This window comes from Magnolia sinica, chromosome 2, assembly GCF_029962835.1.
Source record: "Magnolia sinica isolate HGM2019 chromosome 2, MsV1, whole genome shotgun sequence".
NCBI lineage: Eukaryota > Viridiplantae > Streptophyta > Magnoliopsida > Magnoliales > Magnoliaceae > Magnolia > Magnolia sinica.
The window spans coordinates 131,504,376-131,525,993 of NC_080574.1; positions in this window are offsets into that span (position 1 = coordinate 131,504,376).

Genomic DNA, 21,618 nt, shown 5'->3' on the forward strand with positions numbered 1-21,618 from the left:
CAAAGCCTGTATCGGCCGTATCTATTCATTGTGACTGTCAAGCAGCTATAGCGAAAGCAAAGAGTAAAATATATAATAGAAAGAGCAGACATATTAGATTCAAACACAACATAGTGAAACATATGTTGCGTGATGGAGTTATATTTATTGACTTTGTGAGGTTAGAAAAGAATCTAGCAGATCCTCTGACCAAAGGACTATCTAAAAGGTTAGTCAATGATACATCGAAGGGAATGGGGCTAAGCCTAATATATGAGCTGCCAATGTCGGCAACCCAACCTATACAAGTGGAGATCCTATGAGATAGGTTCAATGGGTAAATAAGAAGACACGAGGTAGAGATTGCACTAAGTTATATGAGCCCCTTCTATGTTATACAGTGCGAGCAGCAACGCAAAAGGATGACTTTTTAGAACTCTTAATGGATCCATAGCCATATTTTTGGTGGTGTATACAGTTGCTGCATGCACTTGATGGAATTCACCTATATGGGTGTGGAGGTGGAGGCCGCTTCCTATGAGAATCTAGATGAATTCTCTAGAACACTCATGAAATCCAAGTAATGGTGTATGACTAAAAAGCACCGAACTGCAGAATCACTTGCAGAGGAAGAGTTGTGTGAGTGGCATGTACTTGCGATCTACATTAAAAGGATTCAGGTTCAAGACTATGGTGTCACCTAATTCCTGTAGACCTGTCTTGCTTACTCTAATGTCGGTTCAAGTCTATGGTGACACCGGCACCATTGCACAACTATTACGTTTTAATCCGAAAGAGTTTTATTTTAAAACATGTGGGGGATTGTTATATTTTTTTTAAAAATAATATTAAAATTTGAATTTTTAAATTTTCAGTGATTTTTCTCCACATTTGGAAAGCTTTGGTACTTTTGTGTTGTAGATTTTATCTCACATCGGATTTGAAAAGGTAAACTATCTTGTATATAAGATAGTCTTTTTGCCTAGGGCTTGAGCCCCTTTCAGGGGGCATGTGAATTTGTTCCTTGGGGGGGGGGGGGCTATGCCAATAGCTCTAATCTATGCCATTTACCACACACGCGCGCGGGCGCCGAGCCGAGCCAAGCCGTGCCGAGCCAAGCCGAGTCCGAGTTCGAGTCCGTGTCTGTGTGCGTGTTTGTGTGCACGTGCGCATGCGCATGCGCGACGGCCTGGGCGTAGGCGCGGGTGCGGCTGCGGTGTGAGTGTACTCGAGTGGGTGTGTGTGTATGGGTACTCGCAGGACTGTATGTGCGAGAGTGTACTCGCACTTGCGCTTTTTCATTTTAAACCAGAGAGATGCATCCCCTCCGGTTGGTCACCCCTGTTTGGTTTAAACCCAACGAACCTAACCTTTTGTAAAGGGTGCTTATACACTACTTCGGAGTCTATATAAAAACTATCAATTCCAGTTTTAAATATACGAAATTATTATCTCTCTTATAAAACTCTCTCTGATACAATTTTAAGAATTTTACTGAGTTCATCGCTGAGTCAACTCAGCACTTTCGGATTAAACTGCAAGTGGTTCGAGCCTGTGTACAGTGAGTGCACTGTTGGGACCGGGTCATAGTCGTTGTATCCTGGAGGTCGATTGCTCTGGAAACCTGTTGCACTTGGGACACTGTTGAAGGGGAGCAAATTCGATTTCAAGCCAAGTGACTCAGTCACGCCTCGACTCAATTCAATAAGTTCTTCTTTCTCAAAATTTATTTTCCTTTTTTGGTTCTCGAGTTTTAATAGTCTATTTAATTCATACAAGTCCCACAATACTGTGTGTGTGTGTGTGTGTAATATATATATATATATATATATATATATATATATATATAGATATATATATATATATATATATTGGTCTTCATTTGCAAAATATGGCATAAGCATCAAGTTTTCCTTTGGGACAAGGAAATGAAAATATGAATTTGGTAGTTCAAGAACTTTTCAAAATCATGAATTTGCGTCGGATTTTGGATTTGGCAAAACCAAAGAGCTCATAATTTGAGAATCAGTGTACAAAGTTATAAATTTAGAAAGACTTTTTTTAAGGGAATAACTTTTATTACTTTTGAGAATTTCTTATTTTTTAATATGTCGAGTATTTTCTTGAGCAATTTAAATGTTTTGGTTTACAAGACAAAACATGGGCCCTTCTCTTCAGCTAATTAGAGTATTTAAGAAGAGCCATGTTCCACTGCGACTATTGTAGAAGAGAATTTTATGCAATTAACTGCATGTGGAGATGGTGGGAATGCTAGCATCCAACATATACAGGAGGGTCTCCAAAAGTGGGATGCCTCTATTGAGATTTTTTATTGTTTAAAAATAATAAATAAAAATTTGAAAATTCATTCCCCTCTAAAAAAATTTTGAAAAAAAAAAAAAAGAGAGAGATTTTCTTTAGTCATGCATTGGATAGGGTATGAGAAATTTTTTATATATAAGCTATTGAGTGTTAAGTATTCTTACTAAGAACTAGTCAAGTGAGTCGAATTTTATTTGAGTCATGCACTCAACAAATATGCTAGAGAAGCGAATTGCATAAACCAAGACCCTGTATATGTCCCTTCATGCAGCACGCAGGACCTTTTGAAAGGCTTATCTTATATAGAAAGCAATTCACCTATAACCCCAACAACCTCAATTCAACAAGCTAAATGAGCTAATTAAGCTTTAAGGACAGTGTATTACATATGTAATTCAACCTAGTGTTAATTTCTTTTTTGTCTTTCGGTTTTCAATATTATTTTGTGAAATAATTTCAAACAACTCCTAAATAAGCCAATCTAATTATTAGGCCACTAGATAAATAACAATGGACAACCATCCATAAGATACAAGCTTTAGAGGCACATCATAAAGTTTTATGTTTATAAGTTCTATATATGTATGAATATGTTTTGCATGCATATGAATAATTTTGTAACTTAAGCCTAATTTACAACAGTTGCAGGGGATCCAGCCTCATATAACTGTACACGCCGAATGGTTGGACCCATTATTTATAAATGTGGTTTTATTTCCCTACATAACAAGCATCATGTAGGCCTTCACATGCATATGTTCTGTAAGACCTTATCCTCGTTCGGCATTGTGTACTCGTCTGTCTTTTTTTCTTCTTCTTACTATTCCTTTTCTTTCTTGAATTGGCTCTGGGTCTCAATTTGCGTACATTTGCTGATCATGGTCCATTTTATGAGCAGGACAATAAATTGTTCTGGCCCAAAACTAGGTCTGACTATATCAAGGCCATGCCTTAAAAAGTTCTAGTTCAAGCCCATTATACTACCATGGGTCAGGACTAGCCTTGAAATTTAGACTAAAGATAGACCATTAGGCTCATTGAATCTTGGCCCAACCAACACACTAAAAGCTATAAAACAAGGAGTGTAAATGGTTCAAACTGACCTTATGGTCCAGTAGACCCAGCTCAATAAATAAACCGGTCCATCTTTGAATTTGGAACCATGGAGTTGTGTCATGGTCAATGCTGCGCTTTTTATTAAAATGATTGGGTCTGAAACCCTCTAAGCCAACTACCTCCAATCTATCTCATAATCTGTTAAATGGGTCAGGTTTGCATAATCCAAAAATGCATCTCCTAATTGAAACTACCTACATTTTGCACCTTCGTTTTTTCCATAAATTTTACAACTTGGACAGGCTCAACCCAAACCTGATTAATCCAACCCAACCTTTAGGTTGGGCCAGGTCGGGTTGGGTTAGTTTGGGTTTGTGCTGGAAATCCTTAACCCAACCTGAGTCAGGTTGGCTTGAGTCGACGCCTTTAGGTAATCTGACCCAACGAGATCTCGACCCTATGTGTATAATAACACTACATCTGTAATTACATATGAGAAGTATTTTTGAGGTAATGGATCTCAGGTTGGGCTCGGACTAGGGGTGAGTAATTAGTACCTTGGGCTCATGTTAGAGGTAGGTTGGGTCGGGCCGAATCATGAGGAGTCTGACTTGGAATCGGTCAAAATTCAATGGAATTTGGGGCCATGAGTCAGTGGTGAAAATAGACATGATTAGGAAGAGTCAGTCACCCCTGGCTTGGAGCGACTAAGTCAGACCTAGTGGCTAAGTCAGACCTAGTGGCCGTGACTTCTATTTCCAGTTCAGCACCAGGAGTAAGTAGTGAAAATAGACCCAGATTGGATGAGTCACCATGAACAAGTCAGTCTGGAGTGGCTGAATCTTAAACCCATGGATCAAAGCGCTGGCACTCGGTATCAGTTGCTCAAGAGTCAAAGCTGGGCCCTCAAGGTGCCCAATGATTTTAGTAATCTAATCAATAAAATCATGATTTAATGCAGTAAATCCCTAACAAAGAAGCTCGAATAACAAGTATCAAATTCCGTCAAGTGGGTCACCACTGACCTAAAGTAGGCCGCCAACACATTCTTGGCATAGCTGGACCAAAAGAAGCTCAACCGGAAGCGAAAGTAATTCATCAAATCCAAGCTCCGTCCTATGTAGGGCATGATGTAATTGGGCCTAGGCATGTTCGGATTGAAGAAGCTTACTCTGGATAGGGAGAAATTGTTGTTTGAGGTGTAGATTATAAATCAACTGTAACTTTTAATCCGGGCTTCCTCATAAAATACATGACATATCAATCTTTATGTAAGGATGCCTTTGGGGTCAACCAGCCTACTATGGCATGCGTGGGTGTGTGGCGGGTGTGCCTGTAAATAATAATAATAATAATAGTAAACCAGCCTACTATGCTAGCTGAATTCATCTGTTTCGGCAAAAAACGCAGTCCTATGGGTCAACATTGCAATTTTTGAAAAAAAAAAAAAAACATACCGTTTTTAGAAATTTTTATTTCTGATCATATCTCCTTCTTTTTGCAGTTTTAGAATTTTCATCTTTTTCAGAAGTTGCTCCTAATTAAGTTGAGAATATTTTGTTAATTCTATTCTCTTCAAATTAGAAATAATATTTTGTTAATTCTATTCTCTTCAAATTAGAATTTCTATTTTAAGAAGATTTTTCTATTTTGAATCATTTTTATTCTATTTGAATTAGGACTTTTACTGGGGCTCCGGTCTTCCATATAAAAGTGATGTAATCAAGAATTTCAAATTAATTTATTCATTCAAATACTTCAAAAAAAATTCTCATATTTTTTTGTAGACTCAAGAATTCATCTTATGAATTCAAGGTTTTGTTTATTCACGAAAGATGGTGATCTTCCTATTATTGTTTCACGCACCTACGTGCATCAACCTCTCAATCTCTCTTCCCCGTTAGTTTGACCTTGCTGATGGATCTAACCAATTGTCCAATCCTTCCATCTATCTAGATGTATAAAGCTCTATAAATCAAAGGAATGGTTTTTAGTAAGGGGGACAATCACCTTGGCTTCAAAATCGTCGGCACCATAAAGGGAAAAATAAAAGGATTGGAGCCGCTCATCATGCAAACCCTAGGTAAGCCAATATGATCACAAGGTCAGCCACACATCTATAAAAGAAACGAACGGTTTAAGAAATGGACCATAGTTTTATACATGATCATGGGAAATGTAAGGATTCAGGCCCATTACTTCTATTTTTAAAAAAATGTGAGGCCACGTACTTTGTCTAGATGCCCATGAATAGCGTATAATAATACTTTATATGTTTACACTAATTCGGCAAACTATCATGAATGTCACAAAAATCAATAAAGCCATAAAAGGGGAAAATGGGCACGAGCCCAGATATGGGCCACCTCATTAAATGGATGGTATTCATCAATTGTGTTATCCATGGACTTCATAGAGTGGGCCCCACAACTTACAACAATCCTATTTTAGAATGAAGATGGAAAACCGCCTGATGAAGCCCAAAAACAATCTAAGCCCGAGAATACCTTTACTAGGCCCATGAAGTGTTATTGTATTTCTTTTTTTCTTTTTTTTTTTTCACCATGTATTTGATCAAACCACCTACCATGTCCTATCAAGAAGAATTTTGGTCATCATCCATGCATCATGTACCCCATAATTCCTCATTTGGAGTCCTTATGGGACCTGCCCAAGGTCTCCTAGAATATGAGGACCCACCCCATTTTAAGATATAGACTCAAAAGGACTTTTTTCTTTTGCCCTACACCTTAATCTAAATTACTTAGTTTGGTCATTCCATACTCCAAAATTCCATTACTCCCGCGTCGGAGTGTTTATGTGTGTGGCATTTAGAGAGTTTTCTTATTTATTTGGAGCGGCATTTCATAAATTCGCGTTTTCAGTAAGTATGAGAATTAGGCCCAGTTTGGTGGACTCTTAAAATTGAGTCCTCATAGTTTGGAAACCCAAAAATTCGATTTAACTCGATATTCAGATATTTTGATTTTTTGATTTTTTTTTTTTTTTGGTTAGCTTGTTAGTACACAACATTGTCAGTTCACACATCACTGTTAGTCACCCCCATTAGGGAATGGATACTAAGACCTCAGTGTTGAAACGAAGTATCTTTCACTCAGTCTACCGGTTGAGCTATGGATCAGGGTGTATATAAATTTCAATTTAGTAACAAGTATAAATTAAAACATTTGCATCAAACCACTAGTTCATGTAGTAGTTAAGTATGTCTTTTTAGATGTGTGAGATTGTGGGCCCACCCCATAACTATTTATTTAACAATAGCATTGATTCAGCAAGTGACTCGTTTAAGTTAGCCGGAGTTGAGTTGGCTGAGTGGTTGAGTTGACTCGGTGAGACTTCTTAAGTTGGAACCGAGTCAGACCCAAACCAAGTTTACAAGAGATTCGCTGGAATGATTTTTGAGTCAAGTCACCAAGTTTTATTAGAAATGTCGTTCATCTTAATTTGGTTAATCATAATTATTATATACTATAGATTATAATTATTGGTTATCAATATTGTTTTTAATCGTCACTGAAAAAAAAAAAAATGAGAAATGATCCAGTGCTCTCGTAGCACTAAAAGTTATAGTACTCTTAGTTGCATCAGGACACGTAATCTAATCGCTTGATCTAGACTTTACATTAGGTCCAACATCGATTTTATGGGCTACCATGAAAATATCACACCAATATGACAATCTTACCTACCTATTTGGACGGCCGAGATCATTACATAAAATAGGTTCAATCAACAATTTGATCAATTTATTTGTTGGAGACCATCATGGATTGCTTATAATTCTAAAGAGTCCATTTTTTCAGGCAATCTTAACCATCCCGTCAATGGCTCTGGAAAACGATGGCTACAAAAATAAGGACAAATAAGGGATGAATTGGATCATCAAAGCAATGTTATTTTTTTCACAGGAGCCCATGAAAACATTTCAAATAGATCTATTAGATTGTCCAAATCTAATAGGACGACAACTTATAATGCTATAAGAGCATTGGACCCTTTCTCGGATTAAACATTTTCACTAATGAATAGCTAGAATTAATTAAAGAAATCAGATCCTCTGTTTGTTACAAGCAGAAAAATCATTGCATCCCAATTGGTCCACATCATCATTGATTTTGTCAGCACTACTGCATTAGATACATTATCTGATGATGTGGTCCAATTAGATTGCAACAAGCAAGATTTTCCGGCTTGTGGTAAGCAAAGGATCTAGATTCTTAATTAAAATGGAACTCATTTTTAGGTGTCTACCAAATCGGCCCTTCTTCATGTTCTAATTTTGTTCAATTACATCATTTGCTTTGGAAATTATGTTTGTATTTTCTTATAACTATAGATATAGGGTCGGCCATTTCTTTTGAATTGATGATAGAGACAATGGAGTTAATTTCTCTTGCATCACGTAAGGGTGTTTACGGTGCAACCATGCTTGAGCCGGAGTGTACTGTTGGATTTCAACTATAACAGCCCACCACTATTTTTAGTGACCAATGGAGTAGAATCTCTCTTTTAAGCCCCATTATCAACTTCTTCTTCGGCTTCCTCGGCCACTTCCCTTTGATACTTGGATAATTCTCTCACTCTTTCAAACACAACCTTGGCACTTTTGATATTCCAGCATTAGAGGCCAATCCCTCAGCAAGCTTATAGGACGCTTATTTTGCAACACTTATTTGTGTGGGCCCCGGTATGGTGTGCTCACGGCATCCACACCTCCAGCTACATTGTGCACCATGCAAGTTAGGCGACTCTAAAATCAGGCTAATCCAACCATCATATGGATCAGAATCTAAATTTGGAAGCTTAAGGTGTTGGGGAACCGTGGTAGCATAGAAAGATGAATTAGGCAAAGTATACATAATTGCACAATCAAGCCCAAACAAGAACCCGAATTTTACGTAGAAAAATCCTTGTGAAAAAAACATAACATAAAGCGACGAGTAATGCACTATAAAAGCAGGAATTACAAGAGATAAAGTCTTACTAATTCAAACAAGCCTAATTCCTTTGCTCAAACCTTAACTATTCCCTTGAACCCTTAGGAATAATTTAAAAAGCCATAATACATCACATAGTACCCTAATTCCAGTTATAACCTATACATATACTATCACAACCAAAATAGAAAACAACTTATGCACTTACACAATTCTGCACACATCTTTGATAGAACCTTCAATGGCATCGACACCCCATCGAGAATCTGTCCCATCGAGTAGCAACACTAAAACGTTCTAGCAATCGACATGGATTTTTGGAATTTTCCACTGGAATTGAGAATCTATCAATGACATCGACATCTGCTCGATAGCATCGAGTGGTCTGTCGATGGCATCGACATACCCCTGTTACTTACAAATTTAAGAGATCAACAACATTAGGTAGTTTTCCATTCTATGGTTTGGCCCACCTAACAAGTGGATTGGCCTGATTTTTGTGAGCATCCCATAATATTGTTTGAGCACACTTGATTCTCAAGTTGGTTGGCATGCACAAATCACAGTGGGCCCCACACAAGCACTTAAATAACTTTGACACGCACATGGATATACTTTCTATACCGTTGATTAACGTTTACTCGCAGTTGAACGGGTGTTTTAGAAAAAAGCTTATTCTACGACGTTGTGGAATAACCTGCCTCTTGATATAAGGATATCAGTATTGATGACTATGACGACAACTAAAATGGCGGACGCGGATTTCCTGCGAAAGCCTTTCGCAGGAAGTTCCTGCGCTGGGAACGCACGTGGGGCCCACTCGGATGTTTGTGAGAAATCCTCACCGTCCATCCGTTTTGTGCGTTCATTTTAGGACATGAGGCCAAAGATGAATCGTATCCAATATTCAAGTGCTCCGAAAACGTGATAATTAAACTTCCACAGTTGAAATATTGGTGGGGCCACAGAAGTTTTGAATCATGATAATATTTTTGTTTTCAGTTCATCCCAGTAGGAATGATGTTATTAACGGTGTGGATGTCATGTAAACATTACTGTCGAACCCAGGGAGGTTTCAACGGTAGGAATTTCCCTAAATACATTTTCTTTTAGTACGGCCCAGTTGAGTATTGGATCCTGTTCAATTTTGGTCTAAGCTTCTAAAATTATCTCACAAAACGGATGGACGGAGTGGATTCCTGAAAAACAATACGGTAGGCCCCACCTGCGTTCCCAACGCAGGAACTTCCTGCGAAAGGCTTTCGGAGGAAATCCGCGCCCTAAAATGGCCCCATGTGACTTGTATGCATTAAGCAACATCTTGATATTGAAAGGTCAAGATCAGTGGTGGGCCTCTCTTTCTTTTAGAGCAATTACCACCTTCATATCAAGTACTCTGTCTGAAGAAGTAGTTGTTGTCGCATCCTATTGGTTGGTTTGTAGAGTAATTATCTTGTACTTCGTGGAAGATGCTGTGACACAGGAAAAAAAACGAAAGAAAGAAAGAAAGGAAAAGAAAGGAAATTTAATGAAATAAAATGCAAAGCAGAGTCGCATGTATGGGAAAAGAAACTCATCTGTACATTGATTGCTACACCTAAGAAAGCGCGTATTCGTTATTGCTAAAAATATTCTCATCTTGCCCATCTTGAATGAAAAAGAAAAATAATGGACATTAAAACTACATTTTAGAATTCTCCAAAAAATTATAGGAGAGAGTGTGTGATGTAGAGCATGTTGCAGAAACTTTTATGGCAAAGATGGACCAGAGAAGGCCTGATGAGAGGCGGAAATAATCTGGACCGTCAGAACCTTAAAACAGTAGGATCTCGCAAATCGGAATTAGTTTTTCGACATATTGTATATGATTTTGGGGTAGGAGAAGCTACTTTAACCAACCAACCCTGCTACATTGGGTTGCCCATGCTAGTTTTGCGAGATTCCATCATATTGACAGTCAAAAGTCTAATTTATTTTTGTTTTTACATTAAATAATAACTTTTGATCATTTAAGTTTTAGAAGTCGTGCCCAACATGAAAAGGGCTTAGAAAAGTTGAGAGAATAACATAATTAGGCCAAATTGGACACTTACTATTTTTGGTCAGAAACCTTGAAATTTAATAGCAATGGAGGCCGTCTACAAATACTAAGTTTACTATTTATAGTAAGTCACATTTTTAGGGTGTTTGAGTTGGAGTTTTAGCCTAAAACTTCATCCTAAGTTAGAGCTCATTATTTAAAGGATTGTAATTTTGTTTTTAGGATTAATTAATTTATTTCGAATTTATTAGATATTATTTATGATTTTATCCCTCGTAGATTTGAGGAAGCTCTGTGATGATTCCAAAGAGCTCCGTGGATTCGGAGTAGATATCCCCCAAGGAAGATGGTGATCAACCTCATCACATCCCTCCTTGCGTCAATAGAGCTATACACGAGTTGAGTTATCTCGGTTAGCTCGCTCGATTCGACTCGGAAAAGCTTGACTCGCCTCGGCTTAATATTGGATTTGGACTGAGTCACATAGGTTTTTAGAGCTCGAAAAAATTTCGAGATGAGTTCAAGCTTGCCCGAGCTCGACTCAACTCGAATCGAACCTCAACTCGAACCGACTAGGATCGAATCAGCTTGGTGACTCGGTTATTTTGATATGAATGATGCTTGCTGAGTGTTTGATGAAATCACTCAACGAAGTGTTAGGGAGGAAGGAATGGATATGTCGGCTGTTTGATTTTGATGTCATTCGCTTGGGTGTTTGATTTTGATGTCATTCGCTTGGGTGTTTGATTTTGATGCTGCTTTCTATGTGTTTGATGAAATACATGTGAAATATTGTTACTGTTTTACATTCTGTGAGAAATTGAAGATGCATTCTACATATTTGAAAAAATGCCAAACAGGCTCGATTTCAACTCGAACTGGCCCGAGTTGCTGACCGAGCCGAGCCGAGCTAGCAAGACAGGCTCAAGGACCGACCTGAGTCGAATTTGAGCTGGGATTAGCTAGTAGCCGAGCCGAGTCAAGCAGAGCAGTGCCAAGTTTGACTCATGCACAGCACTTTGCCTCAATGTACCAGTGGACCATCACATCCATCCATACAATGCATTGCCATTGCAATGGCCCATCTATCCTTCATTGATTGGGCACTATGCAGGATCCTACACCTTAATGTAACTCTAGTTTATTACCTGCGACATTTTAGATTCTCTCCTATACAGAGCATTACCAATGGCTCCGGCCCACCTATCCTTCACAAAAAGATGTGGGCTTTCTAGTGACCCCAGAACCAATCTGGATGAAGAGAAAAAAAAAAAACCAAAAATCAGCTTCATCCAAAACATCTGTAGCCTCCTAAAAGTTTTCAACAGTAAGAGTTCAATCCCCACTATTTCCTTTAGTGTGTTTCACCTGAGACTTGGATCCTAGATCTTTTAATCATAACCTAAAATGAGCTGTAAAAATAGATGGGTGGCATGGATAAAATAAATACATCATGGTAGGTATATAAAGGTTTAACAGCAGCTAGCTCGCCAGTGTTGGGGTTACCAGCCAGACTCCTATGGCACCCACCATCGAAGCCAAGCCAGGAAACATCATTGGTTTGTTTTTAGTTTTAGTTCCCTATTGCATAAAATGGCAGTTCTAAATTAAGTATACCAGTGCATCCCGACACAGCCATTAAAAAAGGTATTGAAAACCTCCTAAAAAATTATTTTTGGAATTTTTTTTCTTCTTCTTTCTTTAGGAATATTTACCTCTTAGGTTTTTAAATTTAGAAGATAAGAAAATGATACAATACAACCTGTCATACCATGTTGTAGTATATATCAAATCATAGTATGCTTTTTGATATCTTAAAAGCACTTTTAGGCCAAAATGCAACAAATTTTTTGGAAAACGACTTCACATGTCAGTTGTCCATTCCTCATTGAATACATGCCACACTATAACATAACAAATTGTACTGTATCATTCTCCGAGGGGAAATTTCAGTTGAATGTATGCGTGGATTCGCTGCAAAAGGCTTTTGCAAGAATTTTCTGCAAGGGGAAGCTAAGTAAGGTCACTGTGATTTTTATGAAATATCCACCCCATTCATCTGTTTTGTCAGACAAGAACAGGGCCCAAAAATGAGACAAGTTTAAAACTCAAGGGCTGCATGAGAGGAATGAGTATTGAAGGTTGATGTAGGACATGACACAGGTCCACTCTTAGCACAATTATACCAAAAGAAGTCTAAATGGAAGCATAAGCATTCTATTAGATCCGGGCCATCCTATATAAGTCATGATGTAATCAGACCCTAGGTGCATTCGAATCGAAGAAATTCATTCTGATTTGAGAAAAATTGATATTCAAAGTGCAAACCGTAAATCAGCCACAACTTTTGATCTGGAATGAGTGAATTTTGACTGGAATGACCGATTCAAGGCTAGTTGATCCTCATAAGCAAGTCGTGTTGCTCTGTTTCGCGAGAAAACGATTTCTTTCTATTCAAAATTTTTGTTTTTTGAAAAATTTACTATTTTAATAAGTTTTAGATTAGATATATTTTTTTTCATCTTAAAGTTTTTGTATTTTGTATATTTTTAAATTTTTCTTATCATCATACCAAAAATCATACTGTGTAATTAAATTATGACTTTCTATTTTTAGTAAATTTTACTATTTTAAAAAAGTCTCAGTTTATTCACATTAAGAGTCTTAATTAAGGTTGGGTTTTATTATTTAAAGCATTATAATATCGGACATACTTTAATAAAATAATTCAAATTTTCTTATCTTTTTATAGACGGTGTTCTTCCTCTCTACTTTATCACATTTTCTCAACATCAAACGTCCAACATTGAAGCATTCAGGGGTACAAAAGTTTTGGGTGAGGCTAATATTTTTCTATTTCCAGTTCATCTCAATAGGTATGACCTATGGATGTTTCAATGGTGAGCATTTCCCAACTTACTTTTCCTATTGTGCGGCTTACTTAATTTTTTGAAGCTACCAAATTTTTGGGCCCATGACTTAACATGATCCGACAAAATAGATCAACGGATGGATATCTTATAAACATAAAAGTAGGAACTATCTAGCTTCCCGTGCAAGAAGTTTCTACAAAAGACTTTTGAAGGCAATTTGCATCCTAAGTGTAACTCGTTAGTGCACTTTCTCCTTAACCGTCTATCCATGAGCTCAATTGAAATTGTAAGGTTTGTGATTGTCCCATCAATGACTTTTCTTCGTATCTATCTTTCGTAGGATGAGAGAGCAACAATCTAGTTTATCAAACTATGGACTTGGATGTTCAAATTGAACATCCACGGCCCATTTTGCACAAAGATGCGAACCACAATGGTGGATCTATTGCAAAGCTTTGTAGGATAAGCCTAACATGCATCCCCCAAAATTAGAAATCACTCGTGTGACTCTTTCAAAACTTTTAGGGATATTGCGTCCTGTAGCCCAAGCATACTACCTACGTTTTTTAATTGGACACAAGCAAAACCTTAATTACTAAGGTAGACTATAAGTGTACGGAGAAATCCAAAAAGATGAAAATACCCCTTCTTTTCCAGCTGATTTACCCTAACAGACAGGGTATTTTCGTCAAAAAATCAGGTCCATACCCTAACAGTCGCCTTCAGTCAGATAAGATAAGTTTCCGGGCGGCAATCAAAATAAGGGCGTTGTATAGACTCGTCTATAGTGCTAATTTTTTCAAAATTTTTAAGCTATGAAGTGCGCGTTTGGATGCACTGTCCAGCTGGATTGCAATTTTATTTCAATTAAGTAGACAAACATATTCTAATTTCTTTCCTGAGAATCCACATAGCTGGATTACACAAAGTTCTTCATCTGTCGATTTCCCCCCTAAATTGTGGCCCACCCGTACAGCAAACAGGCCTGATCTTTCTGCCTGAGCATCGAATTGAGTGTGGCCCACTTGATGTTTGGCTTGGATCTCAACCACTTGTGCCATTCTAGCGCATGTGGTTGCATATAGATCAGAAATTCAGATGCCTTATACACGTGTATGGGCTTTCTATCCATATATCAATTTCAACGGTGGAGAAATAAGGAGATAAGAGGCACTCACCCACCGTCCATCCAAAGAGACAAACCGTCTTTAAGGACTTCCTAGTCACGTTCTCCAACCCTTATCTCCCCAACCTCATGCATGGGCCCCACACACTCAAAAAAAGCAAGAATTCACGCTATCTGTGCTCCCGCAGCACAGCACGTAAATAGATATCGAAAAGGACAATTTGGGACCTGCTCTGACTCGTGACCGTTGGTTCTTAGAAAAACTTTGATACTCTGGTAGAGACTGATAGATGATACACAGGTAATTAGAAATTACTTATAACCAAATCAAATTAAAGTTGTTAGACCGTCCAAGTTATACTTCTCAGTTCAGATGCTTCATGAACCAAAAATTACTCTTAACTTATTACATGGCTATCCGATTTGTGGACATTTACTGGACGGTTAGAAATGAAAAAAATATTAATAAATAAATAAAAATTCTAGGGTCCTATTTCAACATACAAGTGTCCGCGAATCAGAGGTTAGGATTGTTTATCTACTCTGATCTGGGAGTGTCACTTAGAGAAAGAGGGTTCAACAATTTAGTCCTAATTTGATTTAATATATGCCACGTGTACAATTATAAGTATAAGTGCCCGTGCATTAAACGTCATACGCTGGCTGAGTATCATGAAGGCGTATGCGACCCGGATCCAGCCATGTGGGTGCGAGTGCGACCCTGACCTTCGGTCTTAGACAATTCAGACAGATGCCTGAAATTTCTGGGAAGGTGTTGGGTGACGTTCTCACATACTTAGGATCCAAATTTCAAAGATCAAAGTATGGATACGCTGGGGAAGTGTGCCTATTCATACACGTGCACATAACTGCTGCACAGTTGATATCTAAAACTATAATCGAAACCAATATATCCCCATATTCATCTTAACTGGATGATTATCCATTACGTATAAATTTGAACTGTAGAAAATGTATCATTCAAGACATTCATTTGATGTTTAACAATATAACAGTGGAGATAATATAACTTAACGGTTTGGATTCAGTTAAAGTTCTACAAAATATACCATTGGCTATGTGCATGTGTATGAAATGTGTTACTCTAGCAGCGTACCAAATAACTCCTGTAACGACAAACTCCTCTTATCTTCTTTCCGGAATCTGCTCCGCACCTTGTTTGGTATTTCGTTGAATCATTTCAAAACAACCGAACAGAAGTCCAAACAAATCACATGGAAAAGTACAATCTAACGTGTTGGTGTGGAAAGGAGAGATATCTCGACCCCACACGCGTGTACACTACACTGCTCGTGTACGCGCCAGTACATGTGCCAACATGGCACATGTGTGAAAGATCCGAGCTTTCCATGATGTATGCCACACCTTTCAGATTACCTGGCCGAGAAGTCAGTCTGGTTTACTCTCAATGTAGGCTGTGGTATACAAAACAAATAAACGGTTAGATAAAAAGATCATTTTAACTTTCTATTTTTTTTTTCACATACTCGACCTGGCTATCAGTGGAATGAACCATCCAACTGTTTGGATTAGATGATTCCCTATCTTATAGAAGGGTCGGATCTTGTACTCGTGTTATTTTGGCACGTGTACATGAGCATGGCTGTTCACGCGTGTGAGCTTAGCAAATCTAGGAAAAACATACGCAGCACGCGCAAAAACGATTCAGATAATGCTTGGAATTCACGTCACGTTGGATTGAACAGGGAATCCCGGCTTCACCGACGCGGATTGCGTACTGAGTAACTCAAGCTATATAGCGGCCTTAATAAACTCTGTGGGTCCTACGTGATGTATGAGTCTTATCCATGCCGTCTATATGTTTTTTAGGCTCATTTTAGAGCATGAACCCAAAATTTATAAATGTCCAAAACTCAAGTGGACCACACCATAAGAAACAGTGGAAATTGAATACCCACCGTTGAAAACTGTTAAGGGCTACGGAAGTTGTTGGTCAAGCTGATATTTGTATTTTTTTTCCCTTGATCTATGTCTTTGTGACCTATTATTAATATTTTGGATGAAAAAAAACATAAATAGGGCAGGAAAGTTTCAATGGTGGATGTCATTATCCCCAATTTTTTCAAGTGGTGTGGTCATCTTGAGCTTTGGACAAGCTTAAAATTTGGACTTATGCACTGAAATGAGAAGTAAAAACAAATTGTCGGCGTGGATAAGACAAATACATCACAGTGGGCCCCACAAAGTTTAGATAGTATGCTATAGGGTCACAGATTACCGGGTACGCAATCGGCGTGGATGCGGCTGACTTTAAAAGGAATATAAATTGATAGCATTGAATGGATTGCCTTCTCTGAACAACATAATATAATTATATAAGAAAAACATCATGGACTTATTAGAATTATCAATGTGTTAGGCTGAACATCTAAAATCAAAATTTGGAATAGGGGAGGCCAATAAATAATTTAAAATTTTGTAAAAACTATGCCTAACCTAAGCTCATAATTTTTTTTTTAAAAGAGGAAAGTTTCAAAAATAATAAAAACATATATGAAAGATATTGCTCTTGACAATAGAGAAAATGAAATAAATCAAATCAGATATAATTCTAGATAAGCATGAATTAATACAAATTTAGGATATATCTTTTATGGGGAATGAAAACTATCCTCTCTCTCTCTCTCTCTCTCAAATCAGCTATCATGGAGCTTCTACTCCTTGCGTCAGGGAAGTTTTTCCAAGGCACGGAACTTTGTGAGGCAATTCAGACGGACTGCATTCATGTATTTATTGACTTGTACTGTTTTGTAACCATTATTTATTTATTTAATTAGGCTAATAAAATACATATTTAATGAGCCAGAAAAAAAAATAAAAAATCTTAAGCAAGTGGAAGAGAGAAGAAAAAGAAAATGATTGCTATATTGAAAATAGAGATAATAATATACTATAAATGACTTGGGAATTCACTTACTCAAATACAAAAAGATTCATTCAGTCTCACATATTATCAAAAGAACTAAAAATAAATAAATAAGCATTCTTAATGTTGGGAGCCGTTGCACAAAACCTTAGGATCTCGCCCCTCAATACATCAGAATTATGGGATAATAAAGTAATGAAATAAATCAAAGCACAAACCACACGACACAAGAGATTTATACGTAGAAAATCCCTCAAAGAGGTAAAAATCACGGGAACTCGTCCAGATCAATAATTCACTATGAAGTAGAACGTTACAACCGATCACAAGCACACACCACTTGGATCAAACTTTCTTCATTCACGCAGGAGCGGATAAATAATAATAGAATAAAGAAAAACGAAGAGATCTCACTAATCACGAGGACGTAGAAACGCTGAGATGTCGAGTGCACAGTAAATCACATCTATGAGCAGAATCTCCCTTTCACAAGCGTCCTCTCTCTCTCTCTCTCTCTCTCTCTCTCTCTCTCTCTCTCTCTCACACACACACACTTTTGATAATCGTAAACCCTTTAGCAAACCCTTGTAAAGTTTTAAGAAGCACCTTTACATTCACTAGAAAAGCCGTAGGAACCCCTACTCCCTTTCGTTCCTCTTTGCAAACCGCCTCAAATTTACGCAGTCCGCACAAAATCCGAGCATGAATCTGCGTACCTCTTTATAAACTCCTAGATTGCAGGGCATGCCCTACTTTCTTAAAGGTACATTATCTATCCTTACATATGAAGTCATTAATCTAAAATGAACGTTATTATGATGGACGCCGATTACCTAAGAAACCCTTTCACAAGAACTACCTGCGACGGGAAGCTAGGTGAGAGCCACCATGGTCTTTATGAGACATCCACCTTGTCCATCTAATTTTTTCAGATCATGTAGGTTATGAGCCCAAAAATTAGAAGATAAAGAACTCTGAGTGGGCTGCACGATAGGAAAAGGTGGATAGGTAAAAATGCCTATAGTAGAAACCTCCTTGGGTCCACCGTGATGTTTACATGCCATCCATAACATTTATAATTCAATTCCTACTGATCATTTGAAAACACAAAAACAATAGCTAGATCCAAAATTTTAGTGGCCCCGTGAATGTTTCAATTATGAGCGTTCAATTCTCATTGTTTCCTCTCATGTGGCCCACTTGAGTTTTAGATCCGCCTAATTTTTGGGCCCATGTCCTAATATAATTTGGTAAAATGGATGGACATGGTTAGATTTGTCACAAACACATGGTGGGCCCCACTTGAATTCCCACATTAGGAAATTCCTACAAAAGTATGTTGTAAGCAATCCACATCCATTCTTATGAGACTTAGATTGTGTGGTCTAGAACACAGCTCCAACATTGGTACATTGATATAGTGTATACTTGGCAAAACTATGTAGGCCCACCATGATGGATGCATTTTGTCCACACCATCAATTCATTTTGCCAAATTATTTTCAAAAAATGGGCCCAAAAAATGAAGCAAATCCCAAGTTCAAGTGGACCACACCACAAAAAGCATTGGGGATAATTACGACCACTGTTGCAACCTTTTTAGGGTCCACCATGATGTATATTTGCCATCCAACGTGTTTAAAAGGTCATACATATATGAACAAAGGGAAAACAACCCTCTCTCCCTTGTAAGGTTGTAAATGGTCAAGTTTAACCAAAACTAGACCCGTCCATTTACTAAATGGGACGTACTGGATCCGAATTAGACCCAAACCCGCCCATTTAGTAAAAAGGTTTGGGTCTAAAATTTAGAGTCAATGTTGAGTCTGAGTCAACCTCATCATACCCATTAATAAATGGGTATGAGTCTAATAGAGAGAGATCCACCTAGGCCAATTTATAAATGGGTCAGGTATAATGGATCTAGTTAAGTGATATCCAGACTAGACGGGTCTAGTTAAATTTAGCAATTTCTCATAATAACAAAAATATAAATACAGGCACAAATAAAAATCGGAATGATAAAGATGATTATCTTTACTTGGTCAGTTGCTTCATTTTGGCCATGGTGTATAGTCTCCATGAACTCTCCTTCGTGTGAGTTACTTGTCAAGGTATGCAAACATTTGTATCGGGCTTAAAATCGGGTCAAGACAAGTCTGGATCTAGATGGGTCCCTTTCAACATAAACCAAACCCACAGATTTACTAAATAGGTTCGGATTGGGCCTAATATGAGGGAAACCAAATCCAAATCCGTTTAGCAATTGGATTTGTTCTTAGACCCAAACCCGTACCATTTAACAAATGGGTCAAGTCTAGTTACACCATTGGGTCTGTTGACTCAATTACATCAGGTCTGGTAGGAGTCACAGCTTGAGCACGTCGCTTCAACGCATTGCGCAGTGCTTCCTAGATGAAAAGTCGTTGCGCGCTAGCGCGCTGTAGTTTTGAAGCATGAAGCTTTTAGCAAAGCTTCGTAGACTCGAAAAGTCGCTTCTAGTCTTAAGCTTTTTCAGTTGTGATAGTCGTAAGGCAACGAACTCGTGTGGGCTCCGCGCGGTTCGCGAATTATCTTTCATTCCACGACATAACTTGTATCCATGCGCTTCATATTAGCTCGAAGTTCGCCGGATTGTGGATTTCAAAGTTTAGTAATTTTTTTTTTATAAATCTACACTCCCATTGTTCCGTCATTATATCCCTTCCATCTTCAATACTCTTTAAATATCTCCTATCTGAAGATCGAGATGCAGTACCTATTTAATAGGTCACGCCCGGGTCAATATCCATAAAACATCTCATATCCACTGCCGAATTTTGAGTATTGGATAAGAGTGGATTCATTAGGTCGGAGGAGCTTCCAACAACTGCCACACGTGAGATCTTGATCGTCTTCCTACCAGTATTGTTGCCTACTGGGGGAAGGAAAGAAAGTAGGATTTCCTTCCAGGACCGGAGAACGTCAAACTCTGGGCGATCCACTGGAGGGCCTCGTTAAGAGGTTTGTAGTTGATGACCAGACGTGGCATGCCTCTTTCTCGTTCATTTTCTTTAGATTTTACATTCCCCTCTCCCTTCCTAGATTTCGCTAGATTGTCTGCTGTGCTAGCTTCTTCCATTTCCCCTCGTGGGCAGGGTGGGAGTCGGGACCTCGCTCCTAGTAATCTTTTTCATGATACAACAACAGGATAAGGCTAGATAAGTTTTGATTTTAGGAGTTAGGAAGATATCGAGCATGACCCGGAATGGGTTCGATATGTGTGGGATGATCTTGTAAACAACACTAGACTAGAGGACCTACGATGTAGGCGGCGTTAGCAGCTGAAAATTGTGAGCGCTCCTATGCGAGACTTTGCTAGCTCGCTTTGGGAAGCTCTCCTCTCCTACTTCCAAGATTCCTATGCCCTTCACCTTAAAAAATCAATTCTGAAATAGCAATGAATGTGAAGAAGTAGACCGTTGTCTCGGCAATAATGAGCCAAGCTAGTAAGTGATAGGTTCTATAGGAATTGGACGAGTTTGACTGCATGGGCCAACATAGCATATAATATAGTGATGTAACTTCTGAGTTGCAAACAATAAAGCTATACGACGTTTTCTTTAAAGGTAAAGGTGGCCCCCGAACATTAGAATGAAAATTTTCAAGGGAGCCGTCGAAAAAAGAAAAAAAAAACATCAGTTTCAGAGGATCTGTAAATTCCTACTTCTTGTGTCAAAGCTATATTGTAGTCAAATTGTACACACAAGTTAGAAATAAGTATACGCGAACGAGTTAGGCGAAGACCTATCCTAAGCAAGAAAGTCAAAGGTATAGACAGTGGGAAAAGCATCCAAGGAAGAAGTGGCAGGGCTTCTGCTGACTCCCAAAAGGAGAGATCGTCGAATCCCCTACAAGAGAGAAGCCTGGGCCTACCTGGATATGTCATTACAGAAGTAGGCCATAGAGAATCCTAAAATAAGGAATGGGGTGGGCAACTCACTAATGTCACTGAACGACCAAGAGAAACGGGAAATCAGCATATTCAAACGAAAATTTTCTTTTGCCATCCACTTTTGTCTCGCCAACTACATCTCCGACCCCTATCTCGTAAAAGCCCAGATGCCCTATCTTCTTGATCCCACATGCCGGCGCCAATTTCCATTGTCTTCGAAAGGACCGACGTCCCGATGTCCTTATGGGAACCCGAAAGTCAGTGCGGTTGATGGGCATCCCATTGACACACCTTAGGTTGCCTGAAAGATACAAATCCCCCAAACCCCCCGGGCATCGGCTTGTGCCTTCATTCTAGCTAGACTATAATCTGTCTATCCTCCGGCAGCATTGGAGGTGAGGTTTTTGGCTCGCAATAAAGC